This window comes from Phyllobates terribilis, unplaced genomic scaffold, assembly GCF_046119375.1.
Source record: "Phyllobates terribilis strain yellow unplaced genomic scaffold, ASM4611937v1 Scaffold_2__4_contigs__length_985480577, whole genome shotgun sequence".
Taxonomy (NCBI): domain Eukaryota; kingdom Metazoa; phylum Chordata; class Amphibia; order Anura; family Dendrobatidae; genus Phyllobates; species Phyllobates terribilis.
Window position 1 is genome coordinate 671,560,778 of NW_027362762.1, and position 23,744 is coordinate 671,584,521.

At 43.8% G+C, this 23,744-nt stretch overlaps 1 long non-coding RNA gene across 1 annotated transcript; it reads right to left on the reverse strand.

The window, feature by feature from the left end:
* Window positions 1-2,646: 2,646 nt before the first annotated feature.
* On the reverse strand, window positions 2,647-22,471 carry LOC141223884 (uncharacterized). The gene is made up of 4 exons (XR_012291411.1): window positions 22,306-22,471; window positions 21,814-21,943; window positions 15,568-15,633; window positions 2,647-3,681 (listed from the first exon to the last, which is right to left on the reverse strand). It is a non-coding gene; the product is annotated as an uncharacterized lncRNA (long non-coding RNA).
* Window positions 22,472-23,744: the final 1,273 nt, after the last annotated feature.

Genomic DNA, 23,744 nt, shown 5'->3' on the forward strand with positions numbered 1-23,744 from the left:
GGATGAAGCCATTTATTGTCAAACTACTGTGTTTTCTCTTTTTAAATTTTAATGACAACCAAAAACATCCAAATAACCCTAATCAAAAGTTCACATACCCTGGTGATTTTGGCCTGATAACATGCACAGAATTTGACACAAATGGGTTTGAATGGCTACTAAAGGTAACATCTTCACCTGTGACCTGTTTGCTTGTAATCAGTGTGTGTGCATAAAAGCTGAGTGAGATTCTGGGATCCAAACAGACTCTTGCATCTATCATCCAGCCACTGACGTTTCTGGGCACAGGAAACTTGGTTAAAGTTGAAGGAAAGATGAATGCAGCACATTATCAGCAAATACTGGAGGCAAATTTGCACTCATCAGCCCGAAAACTGCACATGGGACGTACTTGGACGTTCCAACATGACAATGATCCAAAACACAAGGCCAAGTCGACCTGTCATTGGCTTCAGCAGAACAAAGTGAAGGTTCTGGAGCGGCCATCTCAGTCTCCAGACCACAATATCATTGAGCCACTCTGGGGAGATCTCAAGCGCGCAGTTCATGCTAGATAGCCCAGGAATTTACCAGAACTGGAGGCTTTTTGCCAAGAAGAATGAGCAGCTTTACCATCTGAGAAATTAAAGAACCTCATCCACAACAACCACAAAAGACTTCAAGCTCTAATTGATGTCAGAGGGAGCAATACACAGTATTAAGAACTGGGGTATGTGAACTTTGATCAGGGTCATTTGGATGTTTTTGTTTGTCATTAAGATTTAAAAAGAGAAAACACAGTAGTTTGAGAATAAATGGCTTCACCCAACCAATAACCATGAGTAGAGAAAAAGTTTTTTTGATATCATTCATACTCTCTGAAACAAGGTTAAAAAAGGAAAAATTCTGCCGGGGTATATAAACTTTTGACCACAACTATATATATATGTTGTGGAATACCTATACTAATAGGACGCTCAATTGACCCTCTTGCACTATATGCACTACGATCTGCCACATACACTGCCTGCCTGCCTAACTCCTGCTAACACCACTGAATATATGCAGCTGGGTTAGTACTCAGAAGGACTGTTAGTTCAGATGGATATGTATATATATGTTATGGAATACCTATACTAACTATAAACAAGCAAATCTCTAACCGACTCAGCAACACCTCTCCCTACTCTGCTTGTTTCCGGGGTAGACTGTGACGTGCATAGCGGCGCCAGGTCTTATATATACCTGATGACGCTGCGCGACCAGCCAATCATTGTAATGCCACAACCATCATGGCTACGGCATTACAGTGCGTGGCAGGCAATCCCTGCATTTTTATTGGCTCTCTAAAGGCCGCCAAACATGCAGGGTGGGGACTCGAGTTCCTCCCCGAGCAACCTGGAAATACTTGCCGAGCTTGTCGAGCACCGTGATGCTTGGGCGAGTACCGAGCAGTGGCAAGCACGTTCGCACATCACTAATAGCTATCTATTGATCTATCTATCTAACACAACTAATATTATACATAGCGTAGCAGCCAAGATATGTAGAAAATTAATTGGATTTTTAATTCTGGAGATCAGCAGTGCTTCCAGTATTATTCCAATTATTCAGAGAATTTTTAAAGATTGAAATGCCATTTTAAATCCAAACTCTGTGTTTTAGTTTTCTCTTCCATTGCTATATCATATATTTGTGGTTCATAGATTATAAATCAATGCAATTAATGTGTTTTCTTTTTAAGGAGATTATTCAGAAGATTTTTGAGAATTTCAAAAGCAGAAATTCAATAATGTTTTACTATTACTATAATCACTGTCAATACAAGTCAAGAACAAGTGTTCCTCTTGTTGAATAAGGAAATGCATTACACCAGTTTTGCAGAAATTTTCGCACAGAGGAAAAGCATTGTTAAGTACACATTAAATTATTTTTAACAAAAACTTCTTTTGGCCTCAACATTTTTAAAAAAAATAAAAGAAAAAAGTGCATAAGGCACCAATAGGAAATGAATTTTAAACTACAATTCAGTGTCTATTCATGATTAAATGGATTCATGGATTGTGTGGTTGTCTCAAACAAAAGAAGACAAAACAGATGAACTGTCAGTACAGCAAAGTGTCTGCAGAAGATATTGTAAAATGCTGGCAACAATGAGGTTGCATAATATTGCCATTGTAAAGGTAAAAAAGAAAAAGTACCAATACCCAGGAAAGAGAGATTACTTGTAAATGGAATACACAAGTCTTTTTTACCTAGAACATTTCTTTTGAAAATTCCCTAATATATTTCCACTATGATTACTAAGTGCATTACTCTACATTTATCAACATTAAACTTCATCTGCCATGTGTTTGCCCATGCTGCCATCTTTTCTAGGTCTTCCCGCAATATTATATGGTCTAGCTCAGTTTTTATCATCCTATAAAGCTTTGTGTCATCTGCAAAGACTGACACTTTACTTTCAATTCCTTCCACAAGGTCAGTAATAAAGAGAATAAAAAGAATTGAGCCTAACACAGATTAACACGTACCTATACGTCCAAGGTCATGAAGGATAGTGACTTATAGGTGACTTTTTTTTTTGAGTCGTTCACTTTTCCTGTCTTCTTCATTTGGCCCAAACCGCCATGACAACTTCATCCAGACATGACTGTTCTGTAAAGTTTGCAGCAAAGATACATTTGACTTCTCACATTTCCAACGCTGTCCCCATCCCCAAAATGCTCTTCATCTTACTGTCACCCCAATGCTGAGCCTCCTGCTGATGTATGTGTCTTTGTTACTGAACCTGCTGTGCAGCACAAAACCAATGCTCCTTTTAGTGCCTCACTTAATAATGCCACATATCTGCCCCTTACAAAGTATAAAGTCTCCTTTGTGTCCTCTAGGTGGTAAAATTGCTTCCCATAAAAAATTAATGCCGTATGCAAGTGCACTAAAAAAGTGCCCACATTTTGCCCGTTAAAAAATAATAATGCCCCCTGTACTCTTCTTTGACGGTCATAGTACCCTGAATGCTCATCTGACAAAAATGCTTCCTAAGTGCCACTTAACATTTAATAATGTCTTCTAAGCCTCTCCAAGTACAGTAATATCGTCACCTACATCCACCCAGGTACAGAAATAATGTCCCCTGAGTCCACTCTCTACAGAGCATGATACCCAGATCTCTCCTATACAAAGTGTGATTCTCTCACAGCTCTCTTATGATTGACCCACAGCCCCCTTGTACACAGTATGATGAAACAGTGTAAAGGTGGGGGCAGGCCATTGTGGTATTGTCATCGCTCTGGGGCAAACACATGACATCAAACCTGTGGCTTATTAAACAGAGAGTGGTAGTGCAGGGAGACTATGCCTCCCTGCTCTACTCTACAGTTTAATATATCTGCATAATGTACACGTGACACAGTTAAGAGTGGTGGTCACAACCAGTTTACTCCTCTCGAACCCACATAAGATCAAAACATAACAACCGCTCTATACAATTTAGACCCACAGAGGTTCAAAACATAAGAATTACAGTGGGTTCATAACACATGGGACTGAAAGACAAAATAATATGTAGATCTTTTTCCTTTTTTATCTTTTTTTCCTTTTTCTCTTTTTTCTCGCCTCCTTCTCTCCTTTCTTCCTTCCCCTTTATTCTTTTTTTCTTTTTCGATATCTGTCTTGAGTGTTAGTGCAATACATGTAAACCTAATGTGAGCGCAATAAAAAATAGTTAAAATCATATATACACATGATTTGTATCAGGATGTTACTTAGATACACAGCAAGCTGAGAATCACAAGAAAGGTACAAAACTGATTTTGATTTAATCCAGATGGATACAAGGTTTTAAGTGTCCAGATCCATCTGGATTCCATTTGTGCCAGGTGTTGTGAGACAGGACCTCCAAGTATATTTCCCTCAACATTATCGATGCTTCTAACTCTCAACAAACTCGCATCACAAGAATGGTGAAGCTTAAAATGACGCGGGATGGTCTTGAGCCTGGATGCGTCCGTGTGGTCAACCACAGCCGCAATACCCAACACATGCTCACAGAAACGTACTTGAAATTGTCGTGTAGTGAGACCAATATATATCAAGCCACACTGACATGTGGCATAATAGATCATGTTACGTGTCTGGCATGATACAAATCTCTTGATGGGAAATGTACAAGAACCGTCCGAATTTGAAAAACTGTTACAACGATCTACAGTATACTGTATATTGGGACATGCAATGCAGCGACCACACGGACTACATCCACGCCGACCCGGGATCTCGTCCAAGAAAGACGGCATTGATGTGCCCTCATAATGACTACGCACGAGGTGGTCCCTAAGATTTTTTACACGCCAAAATGTTTTTGCTGGCTTGTCAGGAATGTATCTTGCGAAGATAGGGTTCGCCTTAAGGACAGGCCATGCTTTAAAAAGGACTAGAGTATGAAATTTTGTAATAAATCTGACGACATCATTATTTTTATCTTTGTTTCTATTGTATAATAAATTGTGGCAGGATGAGTGTTTTGCCCTCTGAAAGGCTCTTTTTACCATCCTACGGCTATATCCACGTTCGTAAAAATGTTCCTTTAGATCATCGGCTTGAATATCAAGTTCCTTATCAGTGGAACAGAGGCATCGGAGTCATAAGTAGTGTTGAGCCACCCCCGTAGTGTTCGAGTTCGGTTCGGTTCGTCGAACACCCGTGTGTTCGCCGAACTGTTCGTCGAACTGTTCGAACACCTTCGAACACCGTTAAAACCAATGGCAGGCAAACAAAAACACATAGAAACACATAGAAAACACCTTCAAAGGTGTCCAAAAGCTGACAAACTGCTCAGAAGACATAACTAACACATGGAAAAGTGACAAGTACATATAGTCATGCGAAAATAAAAGAGGTGGAGGAGTAAAAGGAGGGGGAGACACAGATATAGGCATGTCATGCCCTTCTAAAATCCAAAAAGTGAGAAGCCGACACGGCCAGTCCGCTCCTGCCCGTGCCACCTCCGTGTCGCCGGGTTTGTGCCAGAGCCGCGGTGAACCCTGACGGCCAGCCCCCCTCTCCCAATACTGGTGCCTGTCCGCTGGTGGGTCGAGCGAGCCCCCCTGTGGTGGAGGCAGCTCTAAGCTTTTTAATTTAAATTGTCTCTCTAATTTGAATGAATACACTTTAAATCCATTTACAAGGATCTATTGGAGGGCAAGTCTCATGCCAGCAGCCGCAGTAATTCCAGCTCCAGTAGCGTCCACTAAAGCTGCTGCAGTTAAAAAGCTTTTATAAGGATCGAGCTCGGCTGTCCACCGCAAGGCATCCTACTGCCAGTCCCAGCCCCTATGCCTTGGGGTGCCTCCTGATGCTCTTCACTAAGTATCCCATGGTCCCGAAGCATTTCCTTTGAAAAAATTAAGTGTCCAAACTACAGGTGGTGTAGCTTGCTTAACGGCCGGGATAATCAGCTCACTAGCAGACACTGCTACTAGGCACAAAGTATTTCCTGGGCTAGATGCAGTTAAAAATTTGTAAGTAGATACTCTCGTTGGATGCTGAGAAAGCATTCCATAGAGTCTCCTGGCACGCCATATATGATTCTCTTAAAAAGCTTGGGGTAGGGGTCTAGGGGACCCTTTTATAGCCAAAATCACGGCCCTGTATCGCAATACGTCACCTAGGCTGAAGATAAATGGAACTGTAGCACCCTGAGGGCTCGGTTGCTACAGACGTATTGCACCTCACCCAGAGGTGTGATATCTCACTCTCAGGTAAGGATGGAGTGTGGATCAGGACCCGACACCTGCATGCATTACACCACATTGCCGTGGGGCAGGGCGACCAATATGCCCCTGAGATGGGCACGACAGTCCCTGTCCCTGGCTGGAGTGGGGGGAGGGAACACTGAGGAAGGGGAACCCTGTAGTGCAGGAGCAGGGAGGAAGCAGTTCCTGGGTGCATTGAGAAGGGAGTATAAAAGGTGGGCACCATCTTAGTTCAGTGCAGAGAAGTCTGAGCAGAAGTGGCAGGGAGCAGGGGCTCTGCATGAGCTCTGCTCCGGAGGCGGGCCTAGTAACAGAGGCCCAGGCCTGGAAGAGGGAGAAGGAAGGAAGAGGAGCGGAGAAGGCTCCAGGAACGAGGAATGAAGGGATCCCAGGGGTGCGGACGGGCGAGTCGCCACCGCACGCCCGAATCCACCTGCGTGGAGGGGTCAGGCCAAAGGGGGAGACCGGTCCCCGAACTAGTGGAGGCAGGAAACGACCCTCAGCTAGAAACCGGAGGCTCTGACATTTTATGTGGCGCAGCCCCTCGCTACACCCGCTAGGAAGGCACCACATAGGGTCAGGGAAACTGGCGCCAAGTTTACCAAGAGGAGGCCCGAGGCAGCCGGACAGAAGTGTTGGTAAGAAAGGCCAGACAAAGGACACACAAAGGGGGTCCTGTGAAGTGCTCCAAAGTTATCTGGGAGTTGTCTGAGCCCCTCACCTGGTGAGCACAGTACGACGTGGGCAGCCGTTACCTGCAGACGTGGTCTGGATAATAAGAACTGTGAGTAAAGGCCCTGAACTGCATCACTGACTCCGTGTCGTTACTGCTGCTGCCCTGCACCATCACCCCCATCCTCCGCATACACTGCCCTGAGGCTATACTCCTCCCGTGGGGAGTTATGCTACGCTCTGCTGCACCCACAACACCAGCCTCAGTGGTCTGCCCTGTAGCGGCGGTTCACTCTGACCGCAATCCACGGGTGGCGTAGTCGGACATTTAAACATGAAAACCACATAAATAGTTCCGCCACTGGTTTGACCGCCCTGAGCCACGGAACTGGGTCGCCGCCACAAAGACTACAACCACCAGCATCCACCAAAAAGGGTCCGGCTCCGGGTGTCCCAAGGCCCAGGGGGTGCGTCAGAACATTTTCATCACCTTTCACAATCACCAATGGGACAAGGCAGTGATGTCCTCTGTCCCCTCTCATATACATCCTAGTGACGGAGCACCTGCTCTCATCAATTCGCCATAACACCAATATTAGGTGGATTGAGGTGGGAGGCACCGAGTACAAGTGCTCTCTATTTGCTGATGATGTCCTAGTATATATCACTCAATCACATATATCCATCCATGCTGTTATGGCTGAAATAGATCACTTTGTTACATGGTAAAATTTTAAAATCAATGCAGCGAAGTCTGAGGCCCTCGATGTCTCCCTCCCCAAATCCATATAGGATTCCATCCAGTCCAACTTTCCCTTTGCCTGGCCCTCACAGGGTATCAAATACTTAGGAATTCCTATTCATAGAGACCTCTCCCATCTATGTTATCTTAATTTTGGGCCCTTTATTGAACAACTCTATACAGACCACGGTTGGCAAGTTAGAACTGTAAGATTCACTACGTGAACCACTGGTGTTTTGTGGAAAAGCACATGTACACTGCGTTCCAAATTATTATACAAAAAGTGTTTAGGAGTGATAAGGGAAGAATTTGTTTGTTTGTCAGTTAAACTCATTGATGGTGATGTGTGTCAGGGCTCTTAATATCATTGTAAGCAATTGCAGACACCTGTGCTAATTAGTTTGGCAGGTGTGTCCAATGAAAGGCAAGACTACTTAAGAAGGCTCTCTCACATTATTAAGCAGCCTACATTTTCTGCCAAAATGGGAAAGAAAAAGGATGTGTCGGCTGCTGAGAAGCAACAAATTGTGGAGTGTTTAGGTCAAGGCATGACTACAATCAACATTGTGCGATGATCAGGATGAAGTGTCTTGGCAATCAAGAAGTATGTAGCTGATTCACAGTACACACGTGTGCGTGCTGATAAGGGCAAATTGAGGACTCTTTCCTACAGGCAATTACGTCAGGTTGAAAGAGCAGCGGCAAAAAAGCCTTGTCATAGCAGCAGACAAGTTTTTGAAGCTGCTTGTGCCTCCAACGTCCCCCGAACAACAAGATGCAGGGTCCTTCAGAGGTTTGCAGCTGTGCATGCGCCATCCTGTCGACCTCCTCTATCCACTTCACACAAGCAGAAACGGCTCCAGTGGGCCAAACATTACATGAAGACTGATTTCAAAACTGTTTTGTTCACGGATGAGTGCCGTGCAGCGCTCGATGGTCCAGATGAATGGAGTGGAGGATGGCTGGTTGATGGACACCCCACGCAAACACGGCTACAGCGCCAACAAGGAGGAGGTGGAGTAATGTTTTGGGCTGGAATCATGGGGAGAGAGATTGTCGGCCCCTTTAGGATCCCTGAAGGCGCTAAAGATGAACTCCATAATGTATGTGGATTTTCTCAAACAGCACTTCCTGCCATGGTTCAAGAAGAAGAACCGTGTATTTCACAGCAAGATCATTTTTCTGCATGATAATGCACCATCTCATGCTGCACATAAAACATCTGCATCTCTGGCTGATATGGGCATAAAAGGGGACAAACTTATGGTGTGACCCCCATGCTCCCCTGACCTCTACCCCACTCAGAACCTTTGGAGCATCATTAAAAGGAGTGTCTATGATGGCGGGAGGCAGTTCACATCTAAGCAACAGCTCTGGGAGGGTATTCTGTCCTCATGCAAAACAATTGAAGCAGAAACCATCCAAAACCTGACAAATTCAATGGACGAGAGAGTTCAGAAGCTCCTTTCGAACAAGGGGTCCTATGTGAAAATGTAACATCACCTAGAATAAAGTTTTGAGTTGAAAACTGTTTGATTTCAGTTTCTAACAACCTGCTAATGCTTATAATTTCAAAAATGACCATTTTTTTGGTCTTTATTAAAATGAAAAGGTTGATCGAAAAGTTTGGGGGATCTAAGAGTGTGGCAACCCAGTAGTCATGATTACTTCGAATTCTGACAATATGAGGGTCATGCTGCAGGTAGTGCAGCAAGAAGGCACTTATGTGCCTTGCTCATCTCGGAGCCCCAAAATTATTTTCCGGGCTAGATGCAGCTAAAAATTATTTTTAATTTTAAATCTGGTGAAGCTTTAGTATAGATGGCCTAATAGGATCAGTGCTGCACACTGCTACAAAGCCCAAATTATTTTCCAGTCAAGATACAGATAAACATGATTAGTAATTTGAAAGCTTAAAACGGTTGGTAGGGTGATTTTAACCAATCATCAAGCTTTTACTCTCCCCAGGATGACACAGGGGTAGAAAAGTCGTTTCGGATCCATGATTTGTTCATCTTTATGAACGTGAGTCTGTCTACATTATCAGTGGAGAGCCGCGTGCGCTTATCTGTCAGCACACCACCAGCAGCGCTGAACACACGTTCAGACAGAACGCTGGCTGCGGGGCATGACAAGATCTCCAAGGCGTAAGTGGCTAGCTCCGGCCATTTATCCAGATTGGAAGCCCAAAAAGAGCAAGGGTCCAGTGACACAGTCGTGGCTTCAATGTTTACTTGGAGATACTCCTGTACCATCGTCTCTAGGCATTGACTATGTGTCAGACTTCTTGTCTCCTGTGGCCTTGCAAAGGATGGGCTAAAAAAGTGGTGAAATGATTCCGCAAAATTGATGTTACCAGCAGATTCTGTGGTTCTGTTACGGTTTGAGTGCTGAACACTTGACGGTCCCACGGTTGGCAAGTTGGAACTGTGAGATTCACTACGTGCACCACTGGTATTTTGTGGAAAAGCACATGTAAGATTCTGCAACAGTCTCTGCTGATACTCCTGCATGCGTGCATCCCTTTCTATGGCAGGAATAATTTCTGCAAATTTACTTTTGTACCGGGGATCTAACAGTGTGGCAACCCAGTAGTCAGGATTATTTCTAATTCTCACAATTCGAGGGTCATGTTGCAGGTAGTGCAGCAAGAAGGCACTCATGTGTGTTGCGCATCCAGGAGCACCAAGTCCCTGTTGTGTTGGTGGCGAGGTAACAATCATGCTTCCTTCCTCTGTCCTCTCCCCCCAACCTCGCACAACAGAAATGTGATCAAGGTCTCCCTCATCTGATGAGTCTTCCATCAGTTCGTCCTCCACTTCTTCCTGGGCTCCTGCACCTTCCTCACTAGTTTGGCTGCTACCATGCGCCCTGGTAAAACCATCTCCCCCACCCTCACATGCCTGCCGCCTTGGTGCTGCCGACCGTCTGGACCTTGCAGATGTTAGCCCTTCCGCATACAACTCCTCCTCCTCTACTTCCTCCACCTCCTCTTGTGCCACCACCTGACTCCGAATTCTGTTTAACATGTGCTCCAGCATGTAAATCACCGGAATAGTCATGCTGATAATGGCATCGTCAGCACTAAACATCTTCGTCGCCATTTCAAAACTGTGCAGAAGGGTGCATAGGTCCCTGATCTGAGACCACTCCTCCAGCGTGATTTGCCCCACCTCTGAATCTCGTTGGCCCAGGCTATACGTCAGAACGTATTGCACCAGGGCTTGTCGGTGCTGCCACAGTCGCTGCAACATGTGCAGAGTTGAATTCCACCGGGTAGGCACATCGCATTTTAGCCGGTGAAGTGGCAGGCCCAACGACTTCTGTAGAGATGTAAGTCGCTGAGCTGCGGGATGCGAACGGCGGAAGTGAGCACACAGCGACCGTGCCCTCTGCAGAAGGCCATCTAGTCTGGGATAGTGGGCTAAAAATTGCTGGACAACCAGGTTCAACACGTGAGCCATACAAGGCACGTGTGTGACATTGCCCCGGCGAAGGGCCGCACCCAGGTTTGCAGCATTGTCGCACACGGCCTTCCCTGGTTTCAGGTCCAGTGGAGACAACCATTCATGAAATTGGTTCTCCAGAGCTGACCACAACTCCTCAGCTGTGTGACTCACATTTCCCAGACATTTCAATGTAAAAACCGCCTGATGACGTTGAGCCCTACTGCCAGCATAGTAAGGAGGTGTGCAGGATCCCTTCTGCGCAGTTAGAAAGCTTGTGGCATGACCAGACAGGCTTTGGGTGCAGGTGGAAGACCGAGAGGAGGTTGAGGAGGCAGAAGCAGTGGAGGAACTTTGACATAAAGAGGATTGACGCACAACTCGTGGGGACGGCAAGACTTGGACAGCAGCCCCTTGTCCTGCTGTCACCATAGTTACCCAGTGCCCAGTCAGCGACATGTAACGCCCCTGTCCATGCCTACTCGTCCAAGTGTCTGTGGTGAAATGCACCCTGTCACACACAGAGTTTCTCAAAGAAGCGGTGATGTTGTGTGCGACATGCTGGTGGAGCGCAGGCACACCTTTCTTTGAGAAGTAGTGCCGACTGGGCATCTGGTACTGGGGCACTGCGACGGACATAAGGTCTCGAAAATCCTCTGTGTCCACCAGGCGGAAAGGCAGCATTTCTGTAGCCAAGAGCTTGCAGATGGTGAAATTCAACCTCTTAGCTTTCTCATGGCTAGGAGGAAATGGTCTTTTACTTGTCCACATCTGAGGGACCGAGGGCTGGCTATTGTGCTTAGACGGGGTTGATAAGGGTGTCCCCGGCAAACTGCCGGTCTGTGAGGAAGATGCAGGCGGACATGTTAGGTTGCCTTGATCCAAAGGTGGTGCTATCGATGTCGGACAGCGCTCAACACCAGCTGGTGTTACCACCTCCAAAGAAAATGATGACCTGCCAATCACGCTGGCTGTTGCGGGTAAAGAGGTGGCAGGTCTGCGCCCCAAAACAGGTGTGACTGCTGTCCCCCCAGTCACAGAGGATGAAGAGGCCGCGGATGCACAAGATATGGCAGACGGCGATTGGCCCGGCCGGCTAGGCCGCATTGTAGCACACTGAGCTTCCCACTGCAACTTATGCTTCATGTCCATGTGCCGGTTCATGCATGAAGTACTCAAACTATGTATTTTTTGGCCTCTACTTAGCTTTTGCTGACAAATGTTACAGATAACACGAGTTGGGTCATCTTTATCGATCTGAAAAAATGCCCAGGCTATGCAAGGCTTAGCACCCATGCGACCTGAAGAGCCACCACGACTTGTGGTGAGAGGCAGAGTTGTGTTTGAGGATGCAGTTGTTGACGTGCTTCCAGTACTACGTCTCTGTCCAGGAAGGCGCAACCTGACCTCGTCGTCACTAGCATCTTCCTCCACCTCCTCTGCTGACCTCATCTCTTGGCTGACTGTGGGTTGACAGTAAGTGGGATCTCCGACCTCATCATCATCACCCTGTGCGTTATCACACCCGTCGTCCTCAGAGCCAACCTGTTCCTGCCCTGACAAAAAACTAAAGTTGTCGCTCCAATCAGGTATTTGAGTCTTATCATCGTCTTCCTCATTGTCTCCACCAACAGGAGTTACAGTTTGGGAATGAGGGTCTACATTATGGTCAGAACCTTCTGCGTCTGGTCCTGGATCCGACTCATAAAGATTCTGGGCATCAGTGCAGATCATTTCCTCGTCTGGATTCACAGAAGCGCTGGAGTCGACCTCTGATTCCCAGGCTATAGTATGAGTAAACAGCTCTGCAGACTCAACCATCTGTTCTGCCTCCTACTCAGACGGGCAGCTGGAGATTTGGGAGCTGTGAGGAAGCAAGTGCGATTTGGGTGACACCTTTGAGGACTGGAGTATTTGTGATGTTGAAGTTGATGTGGAGGAGAGCCCACTTAAAGGAGCACTTGATATCTGTTGAAGCACCTGCTGTTTTTGTGCCTCATCTGGAATTTGTAGCGATTGGCGTGGCCGTAAGAAAGGGATCTTATCACATTGTCCGCTAAAAGAAGTAGACATTTTAGTTTGGCTGGAAGATGGTCTTTCTTCTGCAGATGTTACTGTTGCTTTAACACCTACCCCACGGACACAACCTTTTTCCCCTTCCAAACACGCCTATTCCCCTTTCCACCAGCAGCAGGCCTTTTTCCACTCATTTTGGTGGTTAACTAATTCACAACTCTGGAGTTGTTTGCACAAAAAAACAATGGATGGTAACCGAGCAGAGCTGAGTGGTCAAACTGTGGTATTAGGCCAAAACTATTGGCTGGGTTAGATGCAGAAAAAAATTATTTTGAATTTGCAACCTGATGGAGGTCAGTATAGATGGACTAATACAAATAGTCCCACACACTGCTAGAAGCCCAAATATTTTTTCAGAGCTAAATGAAGAAAAAAATTATTTTTAATTTGCAACCTGATGGAGGTCAGTATAGATGAACTAATAGACCAAGTCCCACACACCGCTAGAAGCCCAAATATTTTTTCAGAGCTAGATGCAGAAAAAAATTATTTTTAATTTGCAACCTGATGGAGGTCAGTATAGATGGACTAATAGACCAAGTCCCACACACTGCTAGAAGCCCAAATATTTTTTCAGAGCTAGATGCAGAAAAAAATTATTTTTAATTTGCAACCTGATGGAGGTCAGTATAGATGGACTAATAGACCAAGTCCCACACACCGCTAGAAGCCCAACTATTTTTTCAGAGCTAGATGCAGAAAAAAATTATATTCAGTTTGCAACCTGATGGAGGTCAGTATAGATGGACTAATAGAATGATGCTATGCCCAAAAGATTTTACTTCACTAGGTGCAGTAAAAAAATTGGTATTCTATACACAGGTGTTATATCTTGCAACACAGATAGGCTACTCCACTGACTAACACACTCTGCAATAGGCCAAAAAGGATTAGCTTTGCTAGATTCAGCCAAATGCTATGAAAAAAACTTGCACAGCACTGGCACAGACCTGCCTGGCAAAAACTGATAGGAACTCATGTAACCTAGTCCTGAAAAGGACTCCAATTACAATTAATCTTTACTCCCACAACCTATCTATTTAAGAGCACAGACCTGCCTGATAAAAGTCGTAGGAAATGCTGTAACCTAGTCCTTAAAAGGACTGCAATCACAACTATTCCCTACTCCCAAGCTATCTGTATATTTGTGCGAAAATTGGCTTGAAATTAACAAGGTATAGCGCACACAGCAACAGCGGTGCCGTCTAACACGCAGCTGCAGCAGTGAGAAAATGGTGGCGACGGGGAAAATGGCTTGGTCTTATAGGGCAAGGACATGTGACATACACTGCCAATGACACATGCCCTTGCTTGTGTGAAAAAAAGCACTTCGCTCCGTGTGTGCGCTGCTGATAGGCTGACAGATTGCACCTCCCCACTGCAAATGCGGGAAAGAGAAAAGAAAATGGAGATCTTCATTGTTCCTGCAGAGATCCATCCCCTGCCCCTCCCCCCACCCCGCTGTACACTCAAACTGCGTATTAACATTAATTTTCATCATTACTGAGAAAAAATCCAGTTATGATTTTGGTGCACGAACAGTTATCGAACATAACCTCGAACAGCCGAATTTTTCTCAAATTGTTCGTGTTCGCCGAACGGCTCGAACACCGCCCAAAACAGCTCGAATTTGAGATTGGCGAACAGTTCGAGTAGAACAACGCTCATCTCTAGTCATAAGAACTGCCCTATCAGTACCGATTGTAACATATGCTTCGGGTGGGAAGAGGAAGCATGTAACAATGCATTAGTAGATGTGGGTTTCCGGAATATCTTGGTCTGAATGGCATTGTCGCTATCACGTGACAAAATTACGTCCACGAACTCGGCCCTGTCGGAGATGCACTGATAGGTGATATGTATATTTACATCATTCTTATTCAAGTTTAACATAAATAGATTCAGATACATCTAGGAGCCCTGCCAGATTAGAAGAATGTCATTGATATACCGCATCCACTATAGGACGCGGCACATCGACGACTCCCAATCAGGCAGGGAGAGGTCCCTATTTCACAGCCACAGGAACAGATTGGCATAGGATGGCGCAAAGGTCGCCCCCATGGCTGTTCCCTGGAGCTGTAGGAAGAAGGACCCATTGAACAGAAAGAAATTATGTGTCATTGCAAACTCCAGCGGTTCCAGTATCAAGGACACCATATGAATAGAAAAATTTGAACTTTCGAGAAAAAATTGGATAGCTCGGAGACCTTCGGTATGTCTTATATTTGTATAAAGCGATTCGAAGTCTGCTGTTACTAAGATGGTATCAGGTTCAAGATATAAACCATCCACCTTCCTCAAAAGATCACCTGTTTCTTTTAATAAAGACGGTAGACATTCGACGAGCGGCTGGAGGTTAGAATCAATCCATTTGCTGACAGGCTCCAAGAAGTTCCCCCTCTCAGATCTTATAGGGCGTCCCGGGGGTTTATTGATGTTTTTATGAATTTTTTGTAGTAAGTACATAGTGGGAATTGTAGGTTCTGCTACAATCAGTGCCTGAGCTTCCTCACTGGTTATTGCTCCCCTACAAGTTGACCGATGTAGTATACCATGTAGTTCTTCTTTGTAGGCAGACAAGGGGTTAAAGGAGAGTTTCTTATAACACAATTTGCTATTTAATTGGCAAAAGGCCTCATGTTCATACATATCCTTTGGCCATGTTACCACATTGCCCCCCTTGTCTGCCGGTTTTAATTCTACATTTGATAACTTACTAAGGGCCTTCAGTCTTTCCCTTTCGATGTTACTCAAATTATCACCCAATATGTGCCTAGGTACTGTATATTACCAAGTTCCTTAGATACAATTTGTATGAACGTGTCAATGTTCGCACAAGATGATAGGGGAGGGAACCTCTTGGAGCCTTGCCGGATAGAAGATGGAATCTTACCACTTTCAGGTGTGTCATGCTCAACAGCCAATTCCTCCAATATCCTCAGGGCCACTTGTTCTTCCTCTAAGGGAAACAATTTGTGTACACTGTCATTATGGAAATACCTCTTTAACAATAATCTTCTCGCAAATATATGTAGATCTTTTATGGTGGTGAATTCATCAAAACCAGCGGATGATGAGAATGATAGGCACCGATTTAACAGAGACAAGTCCGCTTTAGACAAGTTGACCATTTACGTGTATAAAATTCATGTGATACAAAACTCAAGACAGATAACGAAAAATAAAAAAGAATAAAAGGGAAGGAAAAAAGGAGAGAAGGAGGCGAGAAAAAAAAGAAAAAAGATAAAAAAGGAAAAAGATCTACATGTTTTTTCGTCTTTCAGTCCTATATCTCCTGCTAACGGACTCCAAGTTATATATAATTTGTGGATGGACGGTCTTTAGTTATATAGGTCGGGTGCCTGTTGGATTTTTTCTTACATGCATCACCAATATTACAGGATGTAATAATATATCTTTTTCTTTTGTGAAGGTATAGTGCAGTAAATACAATGTCTATAATGTCTATGAATATTATCTATAACTGTGCTCCACCTATGTTGATTTATATCTTACATGGACCTTAAATACTAGTCATCTATTTAAATTATATTTGCATACATATTGATGTATACTTTGTATACATCTTTTATACTAGAATCGTCTATCTGCATCATCTGAAGTGTTTAGTTGTATTATCCCTCTTGTTTGATATGTAGGCGAACGGGACAGTTTATTATGAGGGATGTCCCTATATCTATTGTTATATCGAAGGGAATTTCTGTGTTTTTTTTTGATACTCCCATGTTTGACAGTTATTATACTGGCTATGACGTTTGCATGGGGAGTACATTGCCTCCTGTCGTGGATGTTGGGTGGGTTATAGGAAGTTTCGCCCCCAGCAATTTGCCCCCAGCAGTTCGCCCCCATCTGTTCGCCCCCAGGTACATTTCGCCCCCGCACATTTCGCCCCTATCATTTCGCCCCCGGGAAGATTCGCCCCCGCACATTTCGCCCCCGCACTTTTCGCCCCCGGACGTTTCAAACTGGGGGCGATATGTGCGGGGGTGAGATGTGCGGGGGCAAAACATCTTGGAGGCCAAATGCTGGGGATGAAATGTGCGGGGGCGAAATGTACTCTGGGGCGAATTGCTGGGGGCGAAACATCCAATTCCCATTGGGTGACCCCTTTCTCTTCCTTTCTTCTTCCTTTTATTTTTTGGTGTTTTTATCTTTCTTTCTCCCACCCTCCCCCCCTCGCTCTCCCTCCATTTCTGCTCTTTGTATAGGGTGGTCCATGGTCACCTTGAGTAGTACACCATCCATACTCACCTGTGTTGTCCGTACACAGAAGTGTCACAGTCCCTTTGTGCCTGCAGGCTCTCGGCATCTATACACTTGCTCTTGGGAGCGGTGCTGATGCCGACGCCCCCAGGTATCTTGGTAACATTGACGCGTTCTACGCTGGACATGCGCAGTATGTGGATGGCAGCCGATATGATGAGATTTGCGTCACTTCCAGTGGCGCGTAACTTATCATCCAGGGACATGTGCATTGCGTGGCCAGCAACTGGAATGACGAAATTGGCATCTCTTCCGATGATAGGAGGGATGTTGTGAATGATGCTATGACAGCGCAACCTCCGAAAATGAGTGTGGAGGGGGAGTGGTGATTTTTACACGTGTTTGAGGAGGTTTTAGGTCTCCACTTATTGCGGACATTTGCTAGTGATAGGTAGCCCTTTTGAGAAAGGCTCACGCCAAAATGCGCTTCGGGGAACGTGCGCAACGTGGTGGCTCCAGACTTTTCTCCCTCTGAGGTAACATATGGGTCTATTATCTTTATATTACTTATGTATGATGATTCAAGCTTATGACAAGACAGCTATGTGAGATACTTGGTCATACGACCCTATGGCTGGTACGCTATGCGTACGTCATATTTATTTGTATTGATTACCAACTTATAGTCTGGGTATTCACTAGCCTGTGCACTTTAGTTGTTTTTAATTATGTATTTGCTTGGTGCATCCATCCTTTTCAACCAGTATAATTGTGACTAATAAAGCATTTATTTTTGTTTAAGTGACCTTCTTTCGTTCATTGTGGCCCTAGGGCCATCCCCTTTTGTTACATTAAATACAATGACTGGATTGGCCAAGGTTATCCTAGCCAGGACTAAAAGCCTCATAGATATTGCAGTTGACTTATGGACAGTGAGAAATGGACATCTGAATTCAGTGTACATTAGGAAAGCAAGAGAATAAGGACCAGGCTTAAGCAATGAACAACAAGCCGTAATGCAGGAGTGTAACCTATTCATTTTCCATTAGTAATGTGTTTTAAGGTAAAAAAAAAAAGTAAAGGTTACATGACAAAACCTTTTTAAAAATTAATGCCTCTTATGTGGTTTACTAAAAGCAATTTCTTTTAGTTATACCATGAACATAGGCAAATGAGAACTTAGAAGGATGTACCATTCCCAAATTGTGCGCAAGACATATGGTAGGTACAATTATAAAATTCTTCATCATGGGCAAATATAAATCTATTGCTTTGGACAGGACTAAAATATTATTATTAAATAAACAAGGTCTTATTACCTCAGCCAAGAAGTAAAATGTATGACACAAATCCTTGAGAGAATTCGTTTGAAAGATCTTTCATCATGACAAAAGTTCTAAATGACTATATTAGAAGCCTAGGAGAGAGAGTTATTGCTTCTTTTTTGTCTGTCCAGGGAAATAAGGAACTCGGAGCAGTAGCTGGCATATTGAAACCTAATAACCGAGAATATTAAAAAATAAGAGGTAGAATTTTCCAGTGTCAGAGCTCGAGGGAATAAATTAAGTGCTAAACCTTGTTTACCGGGCCTTCATCATTTGAGGAGAAAAAAGTAATTTGTCTTTATTAGAGCTGAGGTCTCTGAGAGATGATAGTTAGCAAGAAGGAGAGAGAATGCACATCCTATACGCCAGCTAAGAGATATGTCACTTCTTAGAGGATTTATATGAGTGAGATTTTAGGACAGAATACTGCCTTTCATCTTTATCTGTGTCAGTACATCTAAATACTGCAATCTCATATCGTCTCTCGATAAAATTACTTCCAATGGTCGTAAAATCTTTGCAGGAAACAATCATAAAAAAGTGGTGTTGATTTTTGAGGATTTTCCTATGCAATAAAAATAACCTTTATTTTGTTAACATGTTGGTGTAAAGCAAATTTCATTTCTGCATATTTTTTGTAAAATCTATTTATTTATTCATACATATAAATAGAATATTGCTTTGATAAAGACTTCCTAATGGAGTTGCAAAGTCCGAGTCACCTCTGCCAACTATATCCGTGTTAAGCAGTGCCAAAATAATACCACCAAACAAAGCTGAAAGAAAAAGGGGCAAATATTATCTAAAACTTGAACATATATTGCACAAACTCCCCCGGAGGAAGCATATAAGAAACACGCGTTGGGGTTGGAAGGAGTACACAGGGGCATTTCAATAATAGGTAAATACTATTTTGTCGTATTATGATAGCATATGTCATACTTAGGGATCCATCTTTGGTATACATAGGAACTGAGTTATAATTGACATTTCCACTTTTGATTAATCATGAGTAAAATTTGATTTGCACTGTGACCACTATACATATCAATATTTTTTCCGGACTTACTGATGCAATTAACATGTACAGTATCGTATCCCTGTATGATGGCACTTGCTTACATAATTTGTATATGCTTATCATGATTTACAACTTTGCATGAATTGTTGCCCATGGTTACCTGTTCCAGTTTTCTGTTTTTAAATCTTCACTGTGGACTTCATTAGTTTTTATGTTTTATTTATTTATTTTTTCATGCATTTTGGGTTTTGTTGCATAGTAATTAGTGTTGATCAAGCACTAAAATGCTCGGGTGCTCGAAGCTCGGGTCAAACACATCGTGATACTCAGGTGCTCGACCCGAGCAGCGAGCCCAAAGTAAGTCTATGGGAAACTCGAGCATTTTTCTGGCGGTCCCCTTGGCGGTCTGCAGAAGGTCAAAAATTGCCCAAATCGATGGGAACAGTGCTCAATGAAACATGTCAGGCAGGCAGAATATATAGGCAGACAGTCAGGCAGGGTATATACGAGGGTGCATGAAAAACATAGCAGGGTACTCGGAACACACTAGTGGCCTCCGATTTTCACGCACCCATCTCTTTAAAAAAGCCGGCAATTCAGCAGCCGCTCTGCAGTGTCTCTGAAGGATGACAAGCTGGATGGCAGCGTTCTGCTACGATCCAGCCTGCCATCTCAATGTAGCCGAGCTGGAGCCGTCGTGGGAACCATGGAAAGGTAAGGATGAGGTTGGTTAATTATTTTACTTTTATTGCAGGAGACATGGGATTCAGCTGGATTGGGTAATATGGTAATTAGAGTTTAATCTAGAATATTAAAGAATTGTGTGTTTATTTCAATTAAAAGATTTTATTCTGGGTGTTGGTGTTTTCTTTCACTTTCACTATGGGGTTAGTAATGGGGGCGTCTTAAAGACGCCTCCCCATTACTAACCTGGGCTTGATGTCAGCTAGCATTATAAGCTGACATCAACCCCAGCCCTATTACCCACTGCCACCGCTACAGGGCAGTGGGAAGAGCAAGGCTAAGTGCCAGAATTGGCGCATCCTATGGATGCGCCATTTCTGGAGCGGTTGAGGGTTGGTGTTTCTAGCCTGGGAGGGGGTCAATATTCATGGCACCCTTCCTGAGCTATTAATATCAGCCCTCAGCTGTCTGCCTAGCCTTTTCTAGCTATTAAACTAGGGGGACCCACGTCATTTTTTTGGGGGTCAACCATTTTAATACCTATTAAAGGCTTGGTATTCAGCTGGGGACTGATATTAGTAGCCTGGGAAGCTCCATGGGTATTACCCCCTTCCCAGGCTTCAAACATCTGCCGCAGCCATCTGCTTAACCTCCGCTAGAGACTAAAATTACGGGGAACCCCACGCCAATTTTTTTTTTTAATAAATCCTCTATTTTAACACTAAATGACAAGTACAGTAACCAACACAGTCACGGTTCTTATTGTATATGTGACTGACATGTTTCTATCTATCTAATCTATGTATGATGCTCTATTCTTTCTGTTCTAAATTGTCGGGTACCGATGTATGCCGCTGATGAATTACCTACTTTTCATGTTTCACTGAACACTGTTCCCATAGATTTGGGCAATCGCTGTAATGCCACAACCAACATGGCTGCGGCACTACAGTGAGTGGCAGGCAATCCCTGCATGTTGATTGGCGGGATACATCTCATCAAGACATATGGGTGAGATTGAACCTTTTTTTATGAGCTCTGGCTAATTTGAGCACTTGTACTTTATGTGTATGTCTAGTTAGTCGACATCAATTGTCCCTTGACTCTTGGTCATTTATTATGATATTATTAAAAGCTAAGTTTTACATATCTTTATAGTTTACCTCTCTCTGCTGTTAATACATTAACCCCTTCAAGCCCCAGCCTGTTTTCCTCTTCATGACCAGGCCAATTTAAGAATTCTAATCAATGTCAATTTATGAGGTAAAAAAACAGAAACGCTTCAGCGTATTCCAGTGATTCTGAGACTTTGTTTTTGTTACATGTTATACTTTATGTTAGTGCTAAAATTTGGTTGATATGATTTGCGTTTATTTATGAAAACATTGAAAATTTGAAAAGAAAATTGAAAATGTTGCAATTTTCAAACTTTCAATTTTTATGCCCTTAGTCCAAATGGTTACCAAATAATACCTAAAAATTGAACACACATTGTACACGCTCAGCACACACATGTAGTCACTAGTGATGAGCGAGTATGTTCAGTTAACACTTTCGGCGAGTATTATCGGGGGGAGTACCGAGTATCTTCAGCGTACTCGGCGATATGTTTGAATCACTCCCGTGTGCATGATTTGCGACTGTTTGACAGCTTTAATACATGTGAGAAATGCTTAAGAAACAAACATTCCTCACATGTATTAAAGCTGTCAAACAGTCGCAAATCAGTGATTCAAATATATCATCGAGTATGCTGAAGATACTCGCTACTCGCCCGAGCATACTCGCCGAAAGGGTTAACCGAACATACTCGCTCATCACTAGTAGTCACTATATATATAGTCTCAATCAATAAGTACATGCACACAAATGCATAATCACCTACCTATACACACAAATGCATACTCTATATGGCCTCATTCAGATGTCCAATTTTTCACATATGTGTTCTTTCTGTGATTTTATCCGTCCTTGAGTGATACATCTCTGCATTTGAAAGCAGGAGACAGCTGGAGCTTTTTAAATGCAAGTAGAAAAGTTCTTTATTGAATACATTAATTATAAAAAGTTGTGTATAGTACATTAAAATGCGATGTGCTCAGAGCAGAAGCAGACACCCTGACGATTATCCAGCCCAGGGTAGTGAGGGTATTAAAGTGCAAAAAAGTGAAAAAGTTTCTAAGTGTACAAATCCACATGTCAACACATAACAGGCTGGCACAGAGAAAACCCTTTTAAATAGAGTCTGTAAAGAGGGGCAGACAGTGCTGCTATGATGCCCCACAGATGGCCAAAGCCAAGGAGCAAAAAATAGTAACTCTCATAAGGTATGGTGCCAAGGGTGTAACTAGAATTGGACTTGTGGAAAAACACTTACCCAAAGGCTGGAGACCCCCCAATGGGATGTAAAGGTGCTATTGCAGCTTCCCAACGCGCATTTCACACTGAACATTCGTTTCTTTTTCAAGGGAAGGTACTAAAATTGCCCCTCCAGGACCTTTAAGTAACCATGGCAACCGGTCACATGGGATGTCACGTGACCGCTAGCTGGCCAATGGCGCTGCTTGGGGTGGCGCAAGCGCGTCCGGCAGGCCACGCCCCCTGGCTGCACTCCTGGCAGTCAAGCCCGTGGGGTGCGTGTACCGCAGACAGACAGCATAGTCGGCTGGCGCAGTGCGCGCATGGGCATAGAGACACCGAGAGGCAGCAGGGGGACGCGACCCCAGGAGGCGCATGCACTCCACAGTGTCACCAATGGTGAATAAACAAAAACATTATCCATATAATATAGTTATACTGACGGTGCATAACCAGCCTAAACCCCATAGGTATTAAAAGTGGAACAAGTAAACAGAAAAGAATACAAAATAAAGAATAAAAAGAACATCAATTCTTAATTTGTTCCCCAGAAGGGGGAGGAGATAGATGTCAATCTTGAACATTTCATCAAGAAGAATGGTTTATGCCTCAGAACCGATAATCCCAGAGGTGATGTACATTGTAAGATGTAATACTGAGTTGCTTGTAAAGGCCATTAATCGGAGACAAAAAGGGGTCCTAAATGGAATACACATTACAAAAATTAATAAAAACCCTCATAAAGAACCAATATATAAAATGGGGCAATAACACAGACAAAGCAACCACCAAATCCACAAATAATAACAGAAAATGAGAATTAAAAGAAAGAAAAAACAAGGGTAAAATAAAACCCTAAAGGAAAATGGGAGGTAGGGAGGGGGGGGGGAGAAAAAAGTGGGGGTGGGGGAAGCAGCACTGAAGCAGAATAAAAGAAAGAGGAATTGGGGAAATAACATAAAAATGGTCAGTATTTTAAATCCATCTAGAGGAAAGAGGCAAAGCTAAGAGACTCATTCAGGCCATTAGGGGCCTTGGTGTCAAGCGTAACGATCCATCTTGCTTTGCGTTGTGCGAGGAGTTTTTTTATATTGCCACCTCTCGTCCAAAGGTGTATCAGATCGATACCCCTAATTATGAGGGATCGGGAGTCACAGTTGTGAAAGTCTTCAAAGTGACTGGGAATCGTTTTAAGTTCCGAGGTATCGGTCACATGCCTAGTCGCATTGATGACCCTAACGTGTTCGCGGACACCCACAGGTAGCATAATAGATGACATTACTACTGCTGCACGAGATCCAATGTAAGATCTTAAATTGTTGGTCACCTCAAGCATAGTCAAAGGTCTTGCAGCAAAGAACATTCGTGCAGGCCAGGCAGTAGCCACAGGGGTAGCACCCTAGGGTGGGTTTAAAAGATGACAAGAACGTACTATGTGGAAGGACATAATGGCCCCTA